The sequence below is a fragment of the Macrobrachium rosenbergii genome, chromosome 56, assembly GCF_040412425.1.
Source record: "Macrobrachium rosenbergii isolate ZJJX-2024 chromosome 56, ASM4041242v1, whole genome shotgun sequence".
Lineage (NCBI taxonomy): Eukaryota > Metazoa > Arthropoda > Malacostraca > Decapoda > Palaemonidae > Macrobrachium > Macrobrachium rosenbergii.
This window is the reverse complement of record NC_089796.1, coordinates 77,007,999-77,034,465: the sequence shown is the minus strand read 5'-3', so window position 1 is coordinate 77,034,465 and position 26,467 is coordinate 77,007,999. Positions and strand designations below refer to the sequence as shown.

The following is a 26,467-nucleotide window of genomic DNA, read 5'->3' as shown; positions in this document are numbered from 1 at the left end:
TGAGATATCTAATGGAGAGGTACAAACGATAACACAGACGAAGGTGAATACATAATAATAATAATAATAATATGCTCAATAATAATAATAATGTAATAATAATAATAACAATAATAATAATAATAATAAAAGTGGAAAGGCGCGTTATTTTTCCCTAAACTATATTTATTCAAACCTCAAATTGCCCAGCTGCCTGCGTTGGAGAGAGAGAGAAAGAAAAAGAAAGAAGAAGAAGAAGAAGAAGAAAGAAGATTCCTTTTTTGGTGCATTCTCAAAGATATAATGTGTCTTTCCTATTAGGCAATATGAGTTTACTGCTAAGGAAAATGACATTATATTTCCCACAAACGTGTTTTGTTCAAACCTTCTTGTTGTAGTTGTATTCTTTGGAGAGAGAGAGAGAGAGAGAGAGAGAGAGAGAGAGATTCTTTTAACTAAGGAGGTGGCCTTCCTTCCGATCGCTGTGTTGAAGGTTATTGATTAATCAGTCAATCAATTAATCATTTGTTTAATCAGTTTATTTACATTTGTATCTGATCACCTTAAGAGGCTGCACGTGTCTATGATCGTTCGCATGTTTTTGTACATGTTTGTTATGGTAGATATTATATTTATATATATATATATATATATATATATATATATATATTTATATAGTTATATTATATATATATATTATATATAAATATGTATAAACATTTATATATATTTATATATTATATTATATATTTGTATATATATTATATATAAACGTTTACATATATACATATATATATTCTATATTTGTACATATATATATATATAATATATATACACACATACACACATATATATATGTGTGTGTATGTGTGTGTGTGTGTGTGTGTGTAGTGCACATATCCTCATCACATATGTTTGAACGCGTAAAGTTTCGTAAGAGATAAAGAGACTTTTTCACTAAGTAAGATAGCTTTTTGATGACAGAGAGAGAGAGAGAGAGAGAGAGAGAGAGAGAGAGAGAGAGAGAGAGAGAGAGAGAGACCATCCAAGCAGCAAGTGCTATCTCACTTAGTATCCGGTAAATGCTGTTCCGTGTTAGGGAGGAAATAACCATGAATTCCCCATTACCCGCCCACGCCGAGAGAGAGAGAGAGAGAGAGAGAGAGAGAGAGAGAGAGAGAGAGAGAGAGACTCTCCATCAGTCATAGCCCGAGCTGGTCCACGCCACAGATGCGAGAGTAGAATACGAGATGGCGGGATTCGGAGGGTTTTATTTGCTCTCTCATTCTCCCGTGCCTGTCTGTTAGCTCGTGCGTCTGTCTGTTTCCAAGATGGACTCAGGTCTGTTAGCTCGTGCTTCTGTCTGTTTCCAAGATGGACTCAGGGTCTGTTAGCGCGCGCGCGAATAAGCCCGGTTCTGTGTATTTTAGTGATAAAAAATAGGTTATCAATCATCGTTTTTTAAATATACATTAAATGATTTTTGTCGATATAAGTACAAAAATAATTTCTCTCTCTCTGTATATGTATATATGTTTATGTGTATATATATACATATATATATATATATACTGTAGATATAAACAAACCCGATTTCATGTATTTTAGCGATAAAAAAGCATTAGCTATCAGCGATCATATTTTTGAAACAAACATTTGTCGACACCAGAGTAAGACTACGCTGGTTAACATTCTTTACACACTTAAGGGAAAGATGACGTAATTAGAGGCTGTAATTGAAAAACTACATGACAGAAGCGTGATTATAAGTTAGTATTCTTGGCATTTTCGTCATTCATCCTGTGAGATTTGGCGAATAGGGCTACAGTAGTAATAGTAAAATAGAGATAGACAGTATGCTTTGTGGCATGTAATATTCCACTTTACCCACCAATAAGTTACCAGAGCGTTTTCCAAGAAGTTTTCATTTTATACTGTGTATTCATATAAGCATATAATGAATTAATTTCTAAAAAGAATCACTGCCCTTTTTCAGTCACACTGTCAGTGATTACTAATCAGAAATTACGGAAACCACACTGCCCTAAACTAGAAGACTGCAGTATCTGCAAAAATACAAAACTGAGAAAAATGGTCGATACTCCCTTTCCTTACGACTGATTATGCAGGCACTGCAAATGAGACCCCCTAAATACTCGTGGAAAGCACTGAAGAATCATTCTGAAACTGCAGTAACTTATGTATTAGTGTTTCACGAGCCCAGTAGGCGGCATATCTCAATTTCGAAAATTTTGCAGATACTGCAGTTTTCCATCTTAGGGCGCCACAAAGGTAAATGAAAATCTGAGAGATATCAACAGCAAATCATATATAAGTGAACTAGCAAGCTGGTTTTTAAAATCAAGTACTGACATATTCCAATTAGCACGCGCCTACAAACAGCATTTTCCTTCTCGACGCTGAAATAGATTGAAAAAAAAAAAATATACTGTTTCTTATATATAAAGCTGTGAATAACATGGTCCAGGAATTGTATTCGTAAGTCATATCAGAATAATTTAGTTATAATTCCTGAAAACGAATTTGTGCAGCCTGGTTGAATTTGGTTCAGGCACCTGTGAAAAAAACTCGTCATCAGTAAATGAAAATTTGTCGAGTAATGAATACTTGTATGTGAGTAAAATTCTAGTCATCATAAAATACGAAAGGCGTTGGACGTTGGTCAGATGGAAGTACCCGTGGAAAAAAATAATTGCCAGGTGTTACAACCTGTTATTTTACATTATCGTAATTGATAATTAGCAGATATATAATTTTCAAAAGAATTAAGTTACAATCGTTGAAGGTTTCGTGATAAACATCGCAGACATAATTTTCCATTATTAAATGTATTATTAAATGTTTTATAAGTCTAGGCTTTGAAGATCCAATTTGAAATTGCTCTGTGGTGACAAAACTGTCAACTGCTTAAAGGCACCGACAGTTTTTCTTTTCTTTTATCATTATAATCCGCAATTGCACAGCGTACAGTTACGAATTGTACTGATTGAAAGAAATATCCGTAAAATTTCTTCCTCACGGTCTTTACAATCAGTGTTTTTCGAATTGCTATGTATCATAAATCATACATAGGTAGCAGAAGGTCAATATAAAGAGAGAGAGAGAGAGAGAGAGAGATTCAGCCAACAATAATCTAGACAGATATGCGTTCACACAAATGACGTGTGTGAAGGCGTCACAAATAGTCTTAACCTCACTTCGCTAATTGGTCGTGCAAGAGCCACACGTGTTCAGTAATTAGAAACACTTGCCAGTTATTCCTCGTTCAGCATTTTTCCACTCATTAAACGTGAGTGGAAAAAAACATGCGAATGTCTTCTTCATGGTTTTTAAATGAATGTAATGAGATGATGACGACCTTGGAGGTCGGTGAGGTATTTTTGACAAGGCTGCGCTTTGGAAAATCTACATTTGGATAACATGCGTGCGGAGAGAGAGAGAGAGAGAGAGAGAGAGAGAGAGAGAGAGAGAGAGAGAGAATCTTGTGGAGCGTTTGGCGGTGGGCCACGTAAATAACCGTTCGATTTTGAAAGAGATCCGGAAGTAGATTCAGGATAATTTTAGCAGTTCGGGAAGAGTTACCAGCTGGGGGATTTTTATCGACTTTCTTTTCTTTATTTCCTGTTTTCTACAGCTGGGCCATTTTATCGCATCTCTTTCTTGTTTCCAATTTTCTCCTAGAACATTATATTCTGTCACGTTCTTGTAGTTACTTTCTCAAAGTGAGCTGTTCATTTTTGTAGTTATTCTTTCTTATGTATTAGCCTATACGCAGAGGTAGGTTTACGTTTTCTACATCTTTTTTTTTTTTTGTTGAAACAACTTTCAGTTTTTGAAGTATAGAATCACTTGAACAAGAAGTAAATATGGGCACTGGCTTCATTATATTTTTAGTAAATACTCCTGTTTGATTGCACTTCCGGAAACGTGATGCACACGTTAGGTCTAGCCTACAGCGCTGGATCCTGGTCTGCCGTCATGTCCATAGTATCGTTTCTACACACACATTTATATGCATGAAACCGATACCGTATAGACAGAGATAATCCATACGGAAAAGAACATTTAAAAAAAGAATAAAAGATCCTTCGTGTAGGAGATGGCAAACATATGGAAAGAAATGAGTAATGAAAACAAAAAAATAAATTAAAAGAACGGCGCGAACTTCACCCAGTGTTACGTGTCCTGTATTTGCGCTGGATATAAACCGGCTTTCCCGAAGTGGATGCTTTAATGTTAAAGCTGGAATCCTCTATTAAACGGAAGGCCATCTGGTCCGGCTCTCAAGCGAGAGAGAGAGAGAGAATCTTTTATATCTATTGTAGACCATCTGCCCTGAATTGTGTAAGGATAATGAATGGTATAGAGAAGGAAAAAAATGAGATTGTATCGACTCGAAGACTGGATTACACAGTGTAACAGTACTGAGAGATAAAAGTTGTGAAATTCTCTCTCTCTCTCTCTCTCTCTCTCTCTCTCTCTCTCTCTCTCTCAGGTTAAACTATGCAAGGCACTCGACGTTCCGGATGCCTGTGATGTAATGGAATTCAGGTTTACGCGAAAGGGCAAAAGTAAGCTTTCCATAGGCGCGGATTCGAAGGCATTCCAGTAGGCTGCCATAGGCCTCGGATAATACGCGTCGTGGGAGACTTGCGAAGCATTATTAATGCTTTTCGTTGGAACCCTGTGCGTTAGGCCTATTATTAGTGTTACGGGATATTGTTAGTTTCTTTTAATGATGCTGTAAGTGGAAATAGAGCCATTTTAGTTATTGTAATTATACTAGACTCATTAGTGCATTCCCTTGATGTTTTTTTGTTTTACTATAGAGGCAAGTAGGATTGGTAACCCAGTACCCTTGTGTTGCCCAAGCCTGAATAAAATGTTTTGAAAATGGGGCTTTCCCCCCAAAAAAGATACAGACCTGTATCTTACAAGATGGAAGGTTATAAGTAAATTTTGCTATTTGAGGAACACAGAAATATTTTCAAAAAATATCACAAAGTTTAGTCACTGGACTGAAAATGTTTGAAGTCACGGGTCATGGGCCGAGGAACAGTTGAAGTGGGAATAACAGCAATGTTGGCTTTGATCGGTGCTTGGATGGGTGACCACCAGAGAATACCTGACTCTTAAGATGTTACTAACCTTAGATGATTAAGGTTAGGATTTGTTGATGTTCAGAGAATCTTGGGTGTTTTCATCAGTTGAGTGAGCCATTGCTCATTGTGTCTTCATGAAATACTTCTTCATTTCTTTTCTTGTTTATTATTATTCACTTGAGTTTTTCATTCGTGAGTATCATATACCTTAGTAGTTTGGTGTAATAATGTTTTTCTTTTCCTTTATAATGCAGACTGTAGGTTGATGTTATGCTGAATATTTTTTACAGGTACATTTATTCTACAGGCAGTCCCCGGTTATCGGCGGGGTTCCGTTCCCGACAGCGTGACGATAACTGAAAATTGCCAACAACCAAAAATTGATGATAATAGCGCCGATCCTTGGTTGTTGGTACCGGTATCTGGTTATCGGCGCCGCCGCTAACCGAGGATCAGCGCCGATAACCGGGGACTGCCTACAGTGGACCCCTGTCTATTCACAGTTCCTTATTCACAGCTTCACTTATTCACAGATTTTTCTGTGGAACGTATATACACATTATTTGAGAAAAATTTGCCTTTTCATGGTATTTTTCATGGAGAAATATTCACTAATTACTGTATTTTCATATCATTTATGTGACTAAGCATTTCTTGTGATAAAGCTATTAAAATACTCTGGTATAAGCATCTTTAGAGGATTTTTTTTTTTGGTGTTTGAACTATCAAAATAGGTACTTATAAGCATTTTTAGAGGGGTGTCAGGTATTCGTGGATTTTAGCTAATCGCGGGGGTTGGGTTGTGATACGCATCCCCCACAAATACCAGGGGTCAACTGTAGTCATAATTTTTTTTTGCTGGGATCCACTAATTTTTCTCGACCCTCTTTATGGCTGCCGATATTTTCCGTTTCTTATCTCCTTTATTATTATTATTTCTTTAGTTCTGGTGGAATTTTTCCCCCTTAATTTTTCCATAATAAATATGTTAATCATTTGGGTATTCTTTTACCCTGAACCCCGACTTTTTACTAAGAAAATATTGTATTATTGCTGCCCTTGTTAATCATGATATTGGTGTTATTGTTGCCACTTTACAGTATGTTTTTTCGGTGAACATTTTTATTTGGTTGGGAGAAAGTAAACCCAGTTTAAGCAAGGGACAATGAAAGATATTCATTATCACTTTTTCTTTCCAGTTGGTGGACCACTGTGATGGCTATGATGACTGGGAAGATGGGCTTAGAAACATGGAGGAACATTTTTGCTGTGTCTGCTGCCCTGCTGACAGTAGTTCCGCAAGTGCAAGCTTACGGACACCACTTCATGCAGCGCGGGGAGCCTATGAATTCTGCGACGTACATGAAGACATTCACGATGCCTGGCGTTACTCCGAAAGGGGTGAGTGGTTCACTGTTATGTCATATGTGCAGTAACCATTTAACATCACACAGGGCTGCCGATAGATTTTTATAGTGTATTTTTGCAGCAAGGTTTCTAGGAATGTGGCAGATAGAAGGAAGAGAAGGTGGCGTTCCCGAGAGAAAATCAAAACATTTGTGGAGAAAATTGTGGATTGTAATTTTTAGGTGCATCATTTATTGTCCTTTTACCTTTTTGATTATTTTATTTTATTTTCCCAAACGTGTCAGGCTTATGTAAAGTAGCGTTTCCATGTGACTTAGGTTTGAGTGTAGTTATGATTATTATGCGGTACAGTTCTAATAATTTGGTGGAATAAGTTTTTGCCTTTTCGTATTTGGATGTTCATTTTGGTCTTAACATATTCTCCCCGTTCCCTGTAGAGACACTAATGGCAGCTCTTGATGTGGAAAACTTGTGTGAACCATTTTAGTAATATTTCTCCAGAATATTACCTGCTTTTGTGATACATTAAACTTATTAAATTTGTATGCATACATGTCATTGTACAGTACAGTATTTGTTCAAAGTTGGTAGATAGAAGTTGAGTTGCGAAGGAGCGAAAGTGCCACATGTGCAAGAGTACCCTTTTGTCTTTGATGTTGAAACCTTTGGTGTAATTTGTTGGTTTGGTTTATGAGTGATACAAGTGGTTGAGCTTTTCTTCTTATAATTTTGTTTTTCAGTATTTTCATCTTTCCTTTATTTTGTTGTGATTTTGTTGATACAGTACTGCACTTGGTTGTAAATATGAGAAGCAATATTCTTTATAAAATGTGCATTTTGGTGGGAGAGCTTAGGTGATCGGTTCCATCCATCTTAGCATCGTACAGTATAAAATGCTGTTTGGGTGCACCATCAGGCAAGGCTTTTAACAATCCAAAGATGACTGCAATCTTGTAAGCAAAGTTTTTGTTAGAAAACCTGGGCTTGTAGAGGAAGATCGCAAGTAAGGTCCTTCGAACTACCCCTTATTCAGTATTAAAATCACTTGTTATCCATATCAGTTGTAAGTGTATACTAATCAGTGGTTTTGTTGAGAAACAGCATAATTTTATCCCTCACAGAAAATGCAGTACTGTAATTGAGTTCAGGTCACCTTTTAAGGACATATTTTGGGCAGATAGTGAAACCAGGCATTTCGCCAATGGCCTGAAATTTCAGGCAGATAGTGAAATGTACATATGGACATTTGAACCCCCCAGGGGTTAGTACTGTACTAAACTTAGCAAAACAGTGACTAACCTACACTGTTTCACAGTGTGTAGTACTAGCCCTAGGAGGTCAAATGTATTTCTTCATGTTTAGTACTAGCCCCTAGGGGATAAATTTCCCTAAGTGCATTTCGCAGTTTGTGAATTGCCTAGTTTTGCTATCTGCCTGTAATATATACTGTATAAGAATTAAAATGCTAACTCTTGAAAAGGTACATACTTATAAATTATGGGCACGTATCAGATTTGTTTTGATATAGAATTGTTGTAGAAAATTTTGTATAGTTTATTTAAAATTGGTAGAACAAAGAACCAAAAAATATACAGATATTTTTTTATGTGCACTTTATCTTTTCTTGTACCGGATATTAAATGATGGAATTTTTCCTATGATGTAAGATACACAATGGCAATGATACTTTCATAAAAGAAGTTAGGTGTTTAATGGAATCTTTGTAAGTTAACAGGTTTTGTAAGGTAACAGGTTTTCATTAGTAAAACAAAAATTACTTTTACAACATCTGATATTGTGTTTTTACCCCAACAGTCTGATGCGTATATCTGCACTGCTATGCCTCTTAATGAAACTCTTGAAGAATGGGTGGTGAAGTTTGATCCCATGGCATCTGCGAGCCGTGCCCACCACATGCTGCTTTTCGGGTGCTCGGACGTTCCAGAGCAGAACCTTAGGAGAGGGGCTTGGTATGTTAATCTACTATGACTAGAATGAGTGATCTTGCTCTTCATGGTTGTTAAAATTGTATTATTCCAAAGAAAACTGTAATATCTTAGTTGTGAATAATCCAGCTATTATAAATGGATGGCTATGTTTAGTTGGATATTTCATATTTCTCTAGTAAAATGTAGTAGAAAGTTATTCAAACAAGCTCACCTCTAGAATCAAGTAGACATATGATGATACTGAATGTTTTTGTGGATATATGTTAATACTGAGTTGCCAAGTTGCTGTGCACGTCAACAGCATGTTTTAATAATTAATTGTTGATGTCCATATTGTGAATCCAGTTTTACAATTTTACTACAACATAAAAGATGAAGGAGATGATGCATAAGTAGGAAAATGACAGTTTACATGACCGGAAGAGTCTAATTAAGTTTTCATACAATGAAAACTTGCTTATCCATATTAGGAGTGTTAGTTTGTTTGGCGGGGTTTAGATGCAAAGACATTAATTTTTCTCGCCTTGCCTTTTTTCAGGGACTGTGGTCATCATGGTGTATGCACAGGAGGCAGAATTATGTATGCTTGGGCTAAAAATGCACCTGCCACCCATTTGCCAGACAATGTGGGTTTCCGGATTGGAGGACATTCAGGAATTCGCTACCTCACTCTTCAAATCCATTATTCAGAACCTTTGCCTGATGGTTTAAAGGATTATTCAGGGTTGCAGATGGAAGTTACGACTCAGGAGTAAGAGCATTTGATAATTAGTTTCTTCCTATGAAAATACAAAATCATCTTTTATGTAAGAGTATTACCCAGTACCAGCTAGAGTAAGTTGTTAGCAACAGGTAGTGAGAGGTAGAGTTACCCACTGCTTTCCAACTATGTAACTCACTTGTCCTTCAGCCTTTGTTGGATCAAGGTGTTTGCATTTTTGTGTTAGGCTCATGGAAATAGACTTTGGTTGTAAAGCTTTATTATTACATTCTTATTGTAGGTTTTTCTTGTGACTGTTCTCTATGTTATGTATACGAGAACAAAAAGATTTGGAGGCTTTAGTTGTATTTTGTTAACAGGTAGTCTTTCTATAAGTGCTCTTATATAAAATCTTATTTTTATTGCAGTTTCACTCTTATGCATAATTATTAATACAAAATATCAATCTATGTTTCTTCCAGTCATGAAGACCTTTGCTTTGTATTGTAGGAAGGTATGCTTTTCTGTACATGAGGAAATTTTCATGTAATGTATGGGTGTTTGTTGTTATGATTATTTCAGCCTGGTTTTTGAATCTGAGAAATGCCTTTTACAGTAATAGCAAGCATTCCATTTGCTGCCTGTTTTCTTCCATGGGGTGAGAGGGTTGTAAGCTTCATGTGTGCGCACTACTTTTGCTTGTGTTCGCCCATGTTCTTCAGTAGGAGCACACTTTCCCCTCCCCATCTTTGGACTTCCCATGCTGATTGGTTTGGTGGAGAAAAATACTTTCAAACCCACTGATATTTCTGGCTGACAGAGGTCTCTGTTTACAGTTCAGTCTATCTCGCTGAGCCTTCCAGAGTGATGTCTACCAGCCTCTTTTTCTTCTAGTTCTTAGTGAATGCTTTGAATAGGAGGTACACATTTTGTTCAGTTGGTTCTAATCTTAGGTCCAGATTCACTCTGGATAGAACTAGTATTTCTCTGAGTACATTTCCACTAGTGCTTTCAGTAGGTTCTTAAGTCCTCTAAGGGGAGAATGATTCCTTTCCTTCTAGCACTGGCCAACCAGGTGATTTTTCTGCATCAGACTTTGGTTCCCTAGATCAGGAAATCCACTCGTTTAGTAAGGTGCAATATCCTTGCTTAATAAGCACTCCTAGGTTGGGTCTGTACCCTAACTCCATCCAGGTAGAACTGTTGGTTTCAGTTATCGATAAACTGAGTTTGAGACGAACCCAGTTGTCCTCTTTTTATGAAGAGGCACTTTAAGGCCTTGAGATTTGTTTTCCAAGGCTGCTTTGGTGGCTACTCAGACTGAGTTGATAGTCCACCCCATTTTTATGATGGTCTGGTTAGATACACAGATTTACTCAACTGAGAATTTGTCCAAGTACTTTCGTCTAAGGATGTGGTCCTGTCCTCCCTGAAGAGGGGCCTCTCTCATGGGACCCTTATATATCCTTGTGGTAATGATAACTGCTAACCTCTGACTCTAAAGGAGAGATGTTTTTCCTTCAGCATCTTTCCTAATTAAGTTTAGCATAATGATTGTAGACTGGTACAGAGCATAGTAGCCTCTCATTTCCAATTGTCACTCTTCCCCTGCTCATACACATGACCTTAAAACCATAAATGATGAGGGGGCCTGTAATGTTATTGGAAAAAATAAATTACAGTATTAAGTAATTTGCATTTTTCCCACCCAAAGTCCTTTATCATAAACCCTCTTCAAAACAGCCCTGCTGTTTCCCAGGTGCCAAAGGAAAAAGTAAGTTGTACTGTCCAATGTGCAGTGGGTAACCCATATCCCTCACCCATTTGCCATAAATTAACTACCTTTTTAACAAGCTTCAATGACTGATTCCAGCTGGAGCTGGGGAGTAGTCCTGTATAAAAGAGAAGGGTCTATATATAAGGAAAACATGTAGATTACTTAGTAATTTGGGGTTTTCAAGTTTTATTTTGGCTTAATATGAACATTTTAACTGATATTATGTGTGTGATGTAAATTGTATATAGATTTTTATATTTCTGATTGTTTATCAAAGGAAATTCCGCCTTGTATGTTCAGACTTGCTTCATTTTGTTTCAGACAAACCTATAAGGCAGGCATATACTTGTTAATGGCTGGCTTTGCTGACATTCCTCCTCGTTCACCAAGTAAGTAGAGTAGTCATTATTCATGAACAAATTGATAAAAGAGTCTAGGAATGTGTACTTAGAAGTTGCAAATCTATAACTTTTGTAATTAATACCTTTATGGTTTCTCGAGCGTATGTTGGTGTGTTGACAAGGAAGCATTGCTATAGGTACATTTTCAGATAATTCAGATCACAATTATTTTCAAGTTGTTTGCTTTGAATATAGATTCGCTGTGAGATACACTTTAGTGTATGGTATGGTGCCTATATTTATTTAATTGAAATACATTTATGAATAACCCTACACACTTTTTCTGTAAGTTTCAGTACAGTAGTCAGTTTAATACCTTCTGCTAAGTAGATTTTGTGTTTGGCTTAGCTTTGGCATTTTTCTCGTTTGTTTACTTAGTGGGATTTCACAGAAAGTTGTTTTGTGGTCTTCATGAAAGTTTTACTAAAGGTGCCTTGTGTGGCACACTGTAGATGGTACTAAAGCATCTTTGCAGCATCAGTTCAGCCCAAACTGCATTGCTTTTGTCCCTTTAATTTTCATCTGCTTATCATTAGTCTCTTTGGGCGTAGCTACACCGTGTCTTTGGTACTACTGTATTACCTTGCTCAGATTTTCACCTTTCATTTCATTCAAGAACAAATCCTTTGGGTGAGCCTGGTAACAGTTTAAAAATGTGATTCACTGCTTCGTTGTGTGGAGTTACATGATTAGAAGGGCCTTAAAAGACTTGCCAGTCCATCCAAGAAGATGCATTTTTAGAGAAATGAATAAAGTAAAATAAAAAAAGTGCACAAATGTGCCAATCACTTTATCTAATTTATTCACGAACTGGATAGTGGTGTTACTGTTCCTAACCTTTAGCTGATTGTCTGTTTCAAAATGAGGCAATCCATATGTGAATATGTTTATACAGTGGCTGTTGTGGAACATTTTAGTTTTGATTTTCCATTTGTTGGATCTGATTTGGTTACTACTAAGGTACAGTAGATAGATTCCTGTAGTCAATGTTATTTAAATGTATGAGTGTCCGTAGTATTTCTAACAACTGACGTCTTCTATAGTGTAAAATGAGTCATTTTTGCATCCCTTAATATTTGAGGTATCTGATGATATACTGTTGTAGTTGGGTGGTTCTAATCTTTTTACATCTTTCCTCTGGGATGTACCCATGATTTACAGCCTACTGTAAGTGGGATCTATATTGTGGATTGTATAAGGGAAGAGTTGTTTTGTTTTTCCTTATACCCAGTTTACATTTAATATTCTGTAGTATTTTTTGGACTTTTCAAAAGTAACTTCTAATGAAAATGTATGAAAAGAGGGCTTTGCAAATGATAAGATTTTGGGAGACGTAAGAATGCAACTTTTAGGAAGAAGGACCATTCGTGTTGCGAATTGCTCAGCCTTGCCAAAGGTGTGCAGTTTCTTTGTGCACCTGCAAATTACTACTTGGTTTTCCTGCCTAATCATGTGTTAGAGATGTAGTTAATATTTTTTTGTTTTAGAAAGATGAAAAGTATTGCCAGAATTTTTTCTCATTAATGTGAATGCCAGTTGTCTTTTCAAAGCTGTGATTGAAAGGAAGAACATATGTATTTTCTATCATGAATAGTTTACTTCATTGAAAGTGCCTTTTCATATGACATTTATTGTCTAGTAAGAATATGCTTTGGTGTAAAATTTATCCATAGATATTGTTTTCATGTTTTTCCATGTTAATTCAGCTTTTTTAGTACCATAAAATTTCTGATACAAACTTTCATTTTTTCCAGAAACAAATGTTGATGTAAACTGTTTAGTTGGAAACTCTGAACCAAGTGACATTAACCTTTTTGCCTATCGTGTACATGCTCATGAATTAGGTGCTGTTGTAACAGGCTATCTGTATAACCCAAAGGTAAGAAGAGCAAAGTTTGAGGTTGTGGAGTTGATTTATAGTCTTGTCATTATACTTTTAGTTTCAAATAGAATATAAGTAGTGGCTCTCATCTTACTGAGCACAGGAACGGCACTTGAAAAAAGAGATTGATATTGTACAGGAAGTCCCTGGTTAACTGGTGGGCTTGGCGCACAGCGACCGGTTTATGGCACTTGTGTCTAGCGACGAAAATTGGCAGTTTTCGGCGCCGAAAATCACCAATTTCTGCTTGGCCAGCGCCGATAATTGGGTATTGGCACCGATGCATACTAATAGAAGCGCCGATAATCAAAAATCGGTGCTTTTCGGTGCCGATAACCCCCGAAAATCGCCGAAAAAGTGCCAAAATCGCAGATTTTCGTTTAGCGGCGATTTTCGGTTATCATCACGCCTTCAGAAACGGAACCCCACCAATAGCCGGGGACTGCCTATAGTTTCAAATAGAATATAAGTAGTGGCTCATCATCTTACTGAGCACAGGAATGCACTTTGAAAAAAAAGAATTGATGTGTACCTTGATGTGCATTTTTTATGTCAAATCTTGTATCCCCGTTGGAATTGCATGTAACTCCTACTCACCCCCCCCCTTTAATTGGTTTAAATTTTTTATTAGTTTGCTGATTTTGATTTGGATGCTTTGATTTCCTTGTACAGCACTAATTTCTGTACAATTTTTTTTCTTTCTTCCTCGTGGCAACATCATTGGTTTTCCATGTTCATATTAAGTTTTGGTATGTATAAACAGACTTTAACATAGCTGTAAATTTGGTTTTAATGACAGTTGCATAGTTAATCAGCTGTTGATTTGGGCAAAGATAGTGTATGCAAAATGCTTATGACAGCAAATTTATTTTTTTATAGAGTTTTGATGTACAGTCTTGTATTAAATGGAAGCAATTTTGATTGCTTGAGGACACTCAATATGTAGGTTCACTATAGAGATATACAAGTTTTTGGTGCACGTTGTTTGCAGCAGTGAGTAGTCGTATGTAAAATCTTTTAGTATGCCTAATTTGGACGTTTCAAAAGGTAGAAGTAATATTTGTAATGGTATCATGAAAATTGCTAAGTTAGTCTACTGAAATAAGTTGTAGGGTCTCCTTGTAAAGTACACCAGTTATTCTGAATTTCAGTGCCTTTAATATGCTAGATAAATGTATAGTATTTGTCTTGTATAAAGTTTACAGAAGCTCAGATAACTTCCTGCATAAGTTATTTTTTTAGTAGTAGGATTTTGAAGTAATTAGTAATGAGAATTGTCATTCTCTGTCATTTTTATATTAACATTTAAGCAAGTTAACTTATTCTTTTCATATCCAAATCCTCAAATTTGATGTATACTATTTAAATTTGATTGTAACGTCAGTACATTTTTCATTTGTATGACAAAATTATATACAGTACAGTAGTTATAGATGCAGTGAAGGTTTTATTTTAATATAGTGCAACTTACCGTGTAAGCTGGTCTCCATTGATGTTGGTAATAATGAAAAATAATTGTGTAGTCTGGGTATATTCCTGTCTTAATGTTTTCATTTAATTTTTAAGGTCTCATTCCTTGTTATTTAGTTAATGAACCCTTAAATAACTAGAATTAAGGATATGGTCTCGATGTGACGTTCACTGCGAAATGCTTGTGTGTACCAGGGCAAACCATAGCCTTACATAGGTGTGCATCCATAATACAGTAAAACATGCCATAAGCTCACATCTGAAATTGATCCTATAACGAACAGGTTGAAAAATGTAAATGACCATAAGTGGAGGGTTAATAGTTTGCAAGTTGTTGCTATTATTTAACTCGCATGTGATTTGTGTGCTATTTGCAGTATGTTGCCAATGTGTTTATGACATGATTTTACTGCTGTGTGGATGTATCCTAACCTTGTGTTTTTGTTTAAAGAGGTTTACTGGGTAAATATATACAATATAGAAGACCGCATTGCCTTCAGATGAGTGAGAGTTCCCTCAAATAAAACAAGATCTGAACATATCTCGCCTATGTTCAGTATTTTCTTTTTGAGTCTTTCAAAGATTACAGTGTTACTGTATTGTGTTGAGCTAGTTTTATTATGCCCCAGCCCTTTTTGTGTTTACATTGTGTTGTCAGACCAAAAGTAGACCCTCCAGTTCTTACTTGACGTTTTTTCCTAATCACTTTTTCCATAATGCTTAGTTTGAAGAAATAAATTTAAAGATTAGATTTATTGCTTGAAAATATGAATATCTAAGCTTGTATAGTTTTACTTTGATTCATAGTCTCTGTTTCTTCATCTCCTGTTTCATTGTTATTCATCCAGTATAAACTGTTACTCATGTACTTTATAGACTTTCTTGTCTGCTATTGAACCTTTATAACAAGATAGACAACAATTCCCCAGCCTATTTCTTTTTTAAATATATTTTCCAGTAGTCTAGGTCAGACCTACAAAGCTACTTGGGCCCCAAATTTGATCCAGAATCCAAATAATACCGCACCTTGAAGTGGAAAATATTGCAGATTTTTGGTATAGTATATTCTTACATGATATCATTATCAAATCAGAGAGCTGTTTTTGACTTTAGCCGACTTTTGAAGCACTTGATTTTTCATAAGGACAAACCATTGCCTTAAGCCATAACTGCTCCGTCCCCTCAGTTTGAGAGCAATGCTAAGTACTTATTAGGGTGTTTAGATATGTGGTCTTGCACTACAAGGAAGATCACTCACTCTGAGAGTAACAGATTTTTTTTTATTTATTGAATATATATATAGACACCACCCTACTTGTAAGTGACTTATGTTGAATTGTTTTATAAATTAATTACTGTACTCTTCATGCCCATTTAAGTACAGTATGATGTAGAATCAGTACTGTATGTTTCTCCATCCTATAACACAATACAATGTACATACATTACTGTTCTGGCGCACAAAATAAAATTTGAACTTACTGGTGGCAATGGGATGCGATGTGGACACAATTTTAGTTTTCAGTCCCATTTGTTTGTGTCTCTGAATATTTGTAAGTTGAATGTTTGTAAGTAGGGTGGTGACTGTATATATTTACTTTGTTTCTCTCTGACATTGAAAGCATAAGATGCATAAGGCATTGGCTTGTAGGACCAGAGCACAAGATATGTTTACAGAGCATTTCTTTTTTTCTAGACCAATGAATATACTGAGATTGCCAAAGGTAACCCTCACTGGCCTCAAGCATTCTATCCGATGAAACATGTGCATCATGTGTCAGTGGACGACATATTGCATGCGAGATGTACATACAACTCTACTTCACGGTTTACTCACACATACATAGGTAAAGATTTTTTCTTTTACTTTTTGAGGTTCATTCATGTAAAAAAAGTATTACTTTAAGTAATACCTGATTGCGTAACTATGCATGCCAATTTTATTATTGGTCATGAAAAATTAGTTGAAAGATACGCTTTTTTCTTGCAAATTACTTGTAATGTAGAAAAGCTAAAGAGATATGACACCTTTTTTTTTTTGTCAATAAAGTGTGTATGTAGTATGAAAAAATTGCACATAAAAAGATGCGTAAATAACTTTATTAGAGATATTTTTATGTGCTGTCAAGTGATGGATTGCAAAATTAGTTTTTGATCTAAGTACTTTATTAAAAAAAATTTCATGGCCATCCACAGGTGGTACGTCATCAGATGAGATGTGCAATTTATACCTGATGTATTACACGAATAGAAATACAGGTTCGGAGACGGGTGGATGTGGACTAGAGAGTTTTGAAGATATTACACGAAATCTCCCCCTTGATAGTGACGTTCCGTTACCACCAAATCCCCTTCTAGAGGAACATGCTCATGGCAAAAATACTAACCATGTAAGTGTGATATTTTTTAGATCTTAAGTGACTTGCACATTGTAAGTCTTAAATTTTTTGCTCATTAGTGGAACTGTAGGTAGTGCCAATACTTGTTTTGCATCCTAACTGTTACAATTCCTTTATCTTTTACTATTCAGCTCTACCTATTACTGTTTTCCCATCTGACTGCTCAGCTTTATTCCTGTGCTGTAATTTCCATTTATACAAACAGTCTAGTTGATGGTGGGTATATACTTGATGGTGGGTATATACTAACTGATTCAAGTTTTGGATTTCCTCAGAACTAAGAGGGTAAGGTTGGACTGCATGACTCCTTGCTCTTAAAGTCTGAGAAACTGATTAATTCAGGGAAATTGAAAACCTTATATTAAATTCGAATCACAGTACAGTAAACCCCCCGTATTCGTTTTCTCATGATTCGCGGACTCACCGATTTGCGGATTTCTCTGTGGAACATATATACATATTATTCACGGAAAATTCATTTAGTCAATGTGTATTTTTCAGTGAGAATATTCACTACAGTTACTGCATGGTATTTTCATATAATTCTTATGATAAATACCAGATAAAACTATCAAAAATACCTATAAGCATTCGTAGTTGTTTTTTTTAAAGTTTGAACCATCAAAATAGGCAGTTCTAAGTGTTTTTAGAGGGGTTTTAAATATTTGCGGATTTTAGCTATTTGCGGGGGCGGGTGGTACGCATCCCTTGCGAATACAGGGGGTTTACTCTATTGGGCCTGATTTCTTAGAATTGACAGCCCTTGAAACATTGAGGGCCAGGTTTAATTACAAGGGTTGTTCCTCCCTTGATAAGACTTCTTTAGATAGTGGAAGTCCGTCCAGTATGAGTTTATTCTTGTTTTGTTAAATGAAGAAAAATAATCTGCTCAAGGAGAAGGAATTGGCAGTGGTTAGTTAGTTATAAATGATTTGTTTAACCAGACCTCTGAACTCTTTTAGGGTTCTTAATTGGCAGTGGTGATGAGTATGGATACTGTGCATAAACAAAATGAAAGAATGAATTTATTATAGATTTATGTGAACAAAAGATAGCATAAAAGGAATGAAAAGCTTTTAATATGTAAGCCAACCTTGGATGAAATAAAGAAATTGTTGAATTTTATTATTACAAGTTTATATGAACAAAAGGTTATACTAAAAGGACAGTTAAGCTTTAAAAATGGATAAAGTGATTTGAGATTGCAGAGTCTTAGTTTTACAGATTTTTATAAGTTTCATTACTAGAAATTCCTATGAGTAAAAAAATGTCTTAATAGGAAAGAAAAGCTTAGATGAAATGGTAAAAGCATACAGATTTTAAGTGTTACAGATCTTTATGCAAAAGGATATTGTGAAAAAGAAAAGCCTTTAATGTGATCTAACTATGGAAAAAGTGATAAAATATTGCTGAATTATGTGTGAATAAGAATATGTATTAGTTAACAGCAAAAATTTGAATGTATATGAGATTGGTATTGTATGATATGCAGTTGAGACTTGGGCACTTGCAAAGAAAACGAAGGAGTTTAAGAAAAGGCATAACAATAAAATGCTGAAAATCTTGGCTTGGGTGCACTGGAATCGTCATAGTACACATAAAGTTGCAGATAGATGCAATAAAAAAGTATACCTTAGTTTAACCAGACCACTGAGTTGATTAACAGCTCTCCTAGGGCTGGCCCGAAGTATTAGATTTATTTTACGTGGCAAAGAACCAATTGGTTCCCTGGCAGCGGGACCTACAGTTTATTGTGGAATCCGAACCACATTATAACGAGAAATGAATTTCTATCACCAGAAATAAATTTCTCTAATTCTTCATTGGCCAGTCGGAGAATCGAACGCGGGCCCAGCAGAGTGCTAGCCGAGAACGATACCAACCCGTCCAATGAGGAACTAGATAGATGCAGTAACCCAAGGCCAAAGCAGTCGTCTGAGACATCTCAAAGATTGAGATGATTTGGGTGTGTGAAGAATATTTATTTATTTATTAAGAATTCAGTTTAACAAGACCACTTAGTCACACATCAAGATTCTCACAGGCTTTCTAGAAGGATTTGTTCTCAAATAAGAGCTGACTTTTGATTACGGTGAAGTCAGCGAGGTTGGACGGCCAAGTAGAGAGAGACCAAAGGGAAGTATGAAAGGCAAGAGTAGAAGGCTGTACAACTGGTGCCAAAAAGATCAGAGAACATCCAGTACCGTTTATATAATGTGCTGAACAAGGCATGCTGTAAATAATATCCCTCACTGACACAAGCAAAGAAGAGCTGTCGGTCAGAACAATAGTGGACATGGAAATAACAGGATAATTTCTAGTGAAAAGGCCAAGAAAGTAATGGAGAAGAGCTTAAAAAGAAAGACTTAGACTAGATAATAATTTAGACAGTGCACAAGATAGGAGAGAGAGAGCTCATTTCTCTGTGTACTCTTTAGCCTTATAGAAGGAAGAATTTACATAGAAAGTTTTAATACTGCTGGTAAAATGTTGAATTCTGTCTTTATTTATGGACAGTTACAAATTGCATGGGTTGTAACTGTAGGAAATGTTATATATATTGCAAAACACATGGTACCTGGTTATGTTTGGCTAATTTTTGTTGGTTTATTTGATATAAGCCTTTATTGTGTAGGAGTGAATACAGTATATTATTGTTAGGTTGAAAATTCTGTTTTAGAATGATGATCTTATTAGTACAGTATTGGATATTATGAAAATCTCATCAGTTTGCTTCTCTTTTATTATTTGAATATAATGAATGTTTTTTTCTTTTTTAATAGAATAAAATGAATACTTGCTCTGATAGTCTTGAGTGATAGATTTATAATGGAGTTTCATTTTCTCCTCCCTTATATGTATATTTCTGTTACAGAAAGAAGAAATTACTTACAATACAATTGTCAACAGTGATATTGAAATGGAAAAGAAAGCTCACTCTCGTAAAAATCCTCAACCTGGTAAGTGTAAATGATTGTTTGAGTGTTTTTCTTATCTTTGGATGGAAGTACTGAAGTCACTGAGATGTTAAGGCCAAGTTAAGATTTAGATATGAATGAATACTATCTGAACTGTTATTGGAAAGTGAGACCAGTATTAACTGAAAAATGATGGAGATTAATTGACTTAAAAATAATAATCATTGGAAGATATTTTAGAAATGATTTCCCCATATATTAGGTGCCTGCTAACAGATCATAATTGCAAATTGTTAATAAATATGAAAAAGGAATTCTAGTTCCACATGAGAAGGTGTATCCAAATGAACTTTCTGTAGTATGGTATACTTTAGAAAAAGTGCATTTGAAATGCTGTTGTATTTACCTTGGTTTTAATCAGTTAGAACTTGCGGGTTTAATTCTTGAAACTTTCTAGGTGAGTTTGTGGGTTGAGGGAATTTAGGTGAGTTTGTGGGTTGAGGGAATTTTGGAAAATACTTTAGTCCTTTACCAAGACAGTGATGTTCTCTCCTCAAAAACATGAATGATTGGTTTGTTTACAGGATATGATTATGGGAATTATGATTATGTAGACTACCCATACCAGCAACGACCTAGACCACCTAGTCGAAGCTGGACACCACAAAGACCCAGCTTCAGTGGTGGAGGGTTTCGAGGTGTGATGTCACGGTTTATAAATGTTGTCTTTATGTTTGCTTGTTGATTAGTTACATTGTGGTTGTTTAGTACTTGTAAGTGATTTAGATTTTTTATTTTTTAAAAATGGCATGATGGTATGTAAATTAATCAAAAACTGTTTTATATGTTCCAGAAAGTGATTAGCTCTTTTGCTCCTCGGATGACATTATGATGGAATAGTTGTTTTTTTTATTTTTTATTTATCAAGTTACTTTCGCCTTTTATACATTTTAGCTTTTGCATTGTATTTTTGTATGATTTCATACAAAGAAGCTATAGTTTTTCTATATTTACAGGCATTAGTAAGGGTAATACTGGTAGGCTTGTGGTTATCAGACATGAAAATTGTTTTTAAAATCTGACAATAAAATATTTGCTTTAAATTGTTTCTTCATCTTATAATAGGTTTTAGATATATTTTATATTTACTAATAAAGTATTACATTTTTAAAATAAAATTAAATAATAATTTTTAGATGGAAACTATTATTGTACTTTAGTAAAGCTTATACTTTGGTATAGAATGACATTCATCAAGATTGTACCAAGATGATGATCTTGTACTTATAGGAAGTGAGACATAAATATTAAATGAGGTATATCCCCTAATCTCTCACATTCATATTTCAGCATGGATTTTCACTTGATTCACTGTGTGTTTAAGTGTCTTTTCTTACTATCAAGAAAATGCTTGTTTACTTACCCAAAAGTATCCCTACTTGCTTTTATGATCCAGATTATACTCATTCTTTGATGCATTCCCATTTTGTTTCCTTCTTCTTCCATTTAGTGTGCATTTTCCCCAATAGATGGGAGTGTGTTGTTTACTTTTATGACAGAGCTATTGGTGTCAAATGCACAGAGTGCTTGCTGAAATTCATTTGTATTTTTCTATCTCATTACCCTTCATGACAAAAAAAATGATGAAGAATCTTGTAGCAATGATTATGAAGACATGATGAATTCAGGAAATGAAAATAACAGCCAATATTTGTCTTCAGAGACTGAGAAAACTTCAAAGTTTACTCCTGAGTTAACTTGGGAATGTAAATGTCTTTTATTTCAAAGTCTGATAACTTCCAAAGTACAGACAATTAGAAAAAAACCATGAACTGCATATTATCCTATAGAGAACATCTGGAAAAATACATAAAAATACCTGCTTATTTTTTACATATTGGCAAGAAAAACCTGAAAGGGAAGGGGTTAAGCTAGGTTTAGAGGTTGATTTGCTGCTAGTTATACTTCTGTTGTTGATCATCTCTTACCTTGTAGAAGACCAGATCTTGGTAAATTCTTTGGTGCCTGTCCTTTCATACCAGAGTAATAGTTTGCAGTAGAGCAACTCTTTATATATATAGAATATTACAGTACAGGCAGTCCCCAGGTTATGATGGGTCCGGCTTACGACGTTCCGAGGTTACGACGCTTGTCAAATATACTCATCAGAAATTATTTCCCAGTTTACGACGCATGTTTCGGGGTTACGACGCCAATCCGACGGAAGAAATATGGCTACAAAGCTGCAGAATAATAAAAATTTGGAGGTTTTTTTGATGCAGAACTTAATAAAAATGCAGTTTACGTTGTTTTCAATACACCCAAAGCATCAAAAGTAAGGTTTTCTTAGGAATTTTGACGATTTTCGACGATTTTTCGGCTCGCGACGATTTTCGGCTTACGACGCGGTGTAGTAACGGAACCCCCGTCACAAACTGGGGACTGCCTGTATATGAGCTTGTGGTGTATTTTTGGTCCAGTTGTAATGTAACAAAAAAACTTGTTACAAGAGGCCTGAGTCTTTTTTTTCATTTATGTGGACTCTGTTAGAAATGCAGGAACTCAATCCAGTAATAATTTTTTTGTGGTATACTTTATTTTAAAAATGCGGAAGATATTTTTTTTATTTTCTGATTTGCCAATAATGTGTACCAAATACCTGACGCTTGCTGTAGTTGGCACGTACCTATTTTACTTTGAATTTGGAGGTGCATTTGTTTCTTTAGCAAACAAATGCATTTCATTCCAATAGTTCTAGTTGCTCTTGAGTGCAGAAGCCTAATTTTACTTGCTCAGCCCAACCTCTACCAGTCATGAGTCTAACTTGGGAACAGTGTTTAGAAAATTCATTGTTACCTATCCTCCTAGTCTCTCCATTTATAGTTGGATATGAGCTATCTAGGAGTTTTTTTTTTACTTGAGTATGCTGTCTGTGTGCTGCCAGTTTCTGTGGTTGGTTTGTGATTTGCATGTTTTCTTGTTTCAATCTTGGATTACATACTTTTCTGAGAAAGTCTGAATCTGACGAAAACATAGGTATACTTTATATACAGTAATTAGAGATGCCTGCTGTTACCACCTTTTGAACAATAGCACTCATTTGTTTCCCATTTATTATAAGATGTAGAGGTGAAATTAAAATTCCACTTAATGGATTTTTTTTCTTTGTAGACAACAAATATGCAGACACGGCCAAAACAAGTTCAGTACAACGAGTATGATGAGCCTAACAACTTTGGACAATCGTCACAGCTGCCACAGGGCAGACAGATGCCAAAAGATGTACAAGAGCCAGTTCTGGTTGAATCGTCTAGGAAGGATAAACAGTTGAAAATTTCCGGTAAGTGTTTGAAGTTGAATTTCTTGTCACGGTTGCCAGCAAACCAAGTACGTCATAGGACGCAATGCTCATCTTAGAAGCACTAGAAAGCGGATGATTTAGATCTTGTAATTCATCACATTGTAAAACTTCGGACCCATATTGTGGCCCCACCCTTTCCATGGGGTCATGGTTTTAACAGACATGAATCTTCACAATCTGAGGATGATTGTATATTGTTTTTAAAAACTGTAACCATATTGTTCTAGAGAATTAAGATTTTTCAGTAATTTTCTCAGATATCATATATGAAACCTTAGGTCTCAATGACATATATAAGCATTTGCATAGGGCAAGACCTATGAATATCAAGTATCATATTGTACTTGGCAGTCTTGTTAAACTACCTAATAATATATAGTAATAATAATAGCCCAGTAGTACAGATGATGATTTTTAAGTGACTCCACCATGTTTTCATTATCTTATAATTATCACCCCTTGAAAGTTGCCATGGCCCTTTACCCTAGGATACTTTGTGTAGACTCTGGTTGAAACTGATTTAATGCTTCTGAGGAAGTTGAAGGGTTTACACCAGACATACCATGTTTATAGCATACATACATAAAAGTGGGTGATGGACAGATCTTCATCAGAAAAGCTTACCTACTTCCAGCTCACTCTATGAAAGAGGAAGCTCAGAAGTAAATAGTGTAGGATTTATAAATCTTAAACCTTTTAGTTATTGTTTGTTATTGAAAAGTTCCTCATAGAGATTCTGCAAAGTGGTGATTTCCAAGGAGAGTTTAAATTTTCCCCCAATTTAGTGTATACATCCTTTTTCTTGTCATTTATTTCTGCTCTTTCCACTGCTCTTGTTTATTTTTTCTTTTCATATCGTTATTGACCACTGAATGATGAAACTTTTTACATTGATGTGCCTTTTAAACCCCTTAAAACTAGGGGGACGAGAAGGGTTATAGCAAGCCTTCTTACCCTTAGAATTTGAATACATAGCTGCTTTTAGTGTTAGGAAAAATATTAATAAGTTAATAACTTATAATGTGTCTAAGAACATTGCTCGAATCATGGCTGTATGCTTGGGATAGCACTAAAACAAGGTTCTATTATTATTATTATTATTATTATTATTATTATTATTATTATTATTATTATTGATTGGTTTAAAAATGCCTTGAGTCACATCTCTAGGCTCTCATTGAGCTTAGTTGAGGTTTTGTTCTTGAGAAGTGAAAATTGCAGGAAGATAAGGAAGTTTCAGAGCTAAGTACATAAAGATCAAGAGAAAAGTTGAAAATAAAAGGCAGAAAGTAGAAGCTACTGAAGGAAGTTGCAGCACAAGGAGAGGCCAAAGGTGATTGATATGGCCAATCTCTTATGTACGGTCAAAGAGCAGGAGTGATCAAACGAGGTGAGAGAAATGAAACTTTTAATGGGAGTCACACCACAGCTGTTAAGACTACAAATATATGTGCCATTAAATTAGGATTGTTGTTAAGTTACTTTCCCCCACGAAAAGTCAAAGAGATGACATATCAATCTACCTAGAGCTGTCACAGTGGTGTATAGTGAGAGTTGGGTTGGTAAAGGGTGAGGTAGAAGCAACAGAAGATAAAGGGGATGGCTTTGGATGTTAAGTTTAACCGTATGTCTTTTATACGTAGAGAGGATGTGTGAGCAGATATTTACTGAAACCAGAGGAAGTTTTGACAGTTTTGTTGTATTTTCTATTTCAGGTTACAAAGTATTATCAGAGTGGAGCCAAAAGAGCTAAAATATGGTCAGGTCGTGTAGCAGTTGCTTTAGATTCTAAAGGTGACGTTGTCGTCTTCCACCGTGGTGGCTTGAACTTAGGATGGATCTACATTTATAGGCAACAAGTTTGTGGATACAAAACCACATCTCAAACCTACCCTGATCCATCTGAATAAAGACAGTGGGGAAGATAATGGATAAATGGAGAAAACTTAAGTAAATAAGTTTTACCATTAATTTAAGTGTATTGTTGTTTCAAACCACCAGTCATATAAAAGCCCTCATTCACTGTCTGAATATCTCCAGGCACATGTATTTTCTGTCATATAGACAGATGAATCAGAATAGCTGAAAGCAGCTGTTCATGCATGTGCATATTTAACATTCGATGTAGGTAGTAACTATCCTCTTGGCTGTTTTGCATGATGTTGGGTTGTCAGCACAACCACGCTCTGAGAAGTTTTTAAGCTTTTACCTTGTCATGGGAATGTTTTTCTCATCATTATTATTTATTTAAATTTATTTCTTGGTATCATCAATAATCTCATTTTTGTTTTACCGTATTTCTAAAAAATTGTATTAATAATCACCATTACTTTCAAGTTTTTGTTGTATTGTATGGAATTATCACCTACTCTTATATTATTCCACATGAAGTTGGGAAGTAGAATTCTTCAGCCCCTTTCACTGATATTCTTCTGTCTCTGATGCTAAGATCCAGGGGCAGGGTGTGCATCTCAGGTTACAGAGGATGTCACAGTCATTTGTTGAAATCAAGATGCTTTCCTTAAGATCTGCATGCCTTGGATGTCAAGCTTTCTATTGACATTTAGCAGAAACAGGCTAACAACATTTAAAAGAAAAACCTCTCCCATTCATTCTTCATCCTCCAACAAAGAACAAGGTCCAGGTTCACTCCAGATACCTTTTCTCGTTATAGACTTCCTGTGCAGAAGACACCAGGTTTGCTCCACTGTGACTGGTTTTCCTTCCAGGGAAGATTTAGGCATGGGATCTTTTGTAAAATAGCTTGAGCACTTCATATGGATTTTAATGTCAGCTAAAACAGTCACATCCTGATTGATTGCTTAGTCTCAGGGGGCCTCCTCATCATGGAGAACCTTGTCTTAAATCTCTGTGACTCAAGCAAATCTAAAGTGTGGTCCTCTTCCACAAGATTTCTTTGCCAGATTGAAATCTAATGGAACTTTTTCCATACTTCAAGCAGTCAGTAGACTTCTTGCCCTCTTAATCTTTGCTTTTTAACTGCAAAAGTTAAATAACCTCTTGCAATCAAGGTTATTTGTCATTGTATGCATTATCTTTTTTTCCTCAGAGAGGCATCCCAGTTTTTTCTCCTTAACCCACCAAGGAAAACTTCTCTAATTTGGCTTGGACATGTTAAT

General features: G+C 35.6%; 1 pseudogene; it reads left to right on the top strand.

The window, feature by feature from the left end:
* LOC136836108 (peptidyl-glycine alpha-amidating monooxygenase B-like) overlaps positions 1–26,467 on the top strand; it is a 117,382-nt pseudogene that overhangs the window by 62,269 nt on the left and 28,646 nt on the right.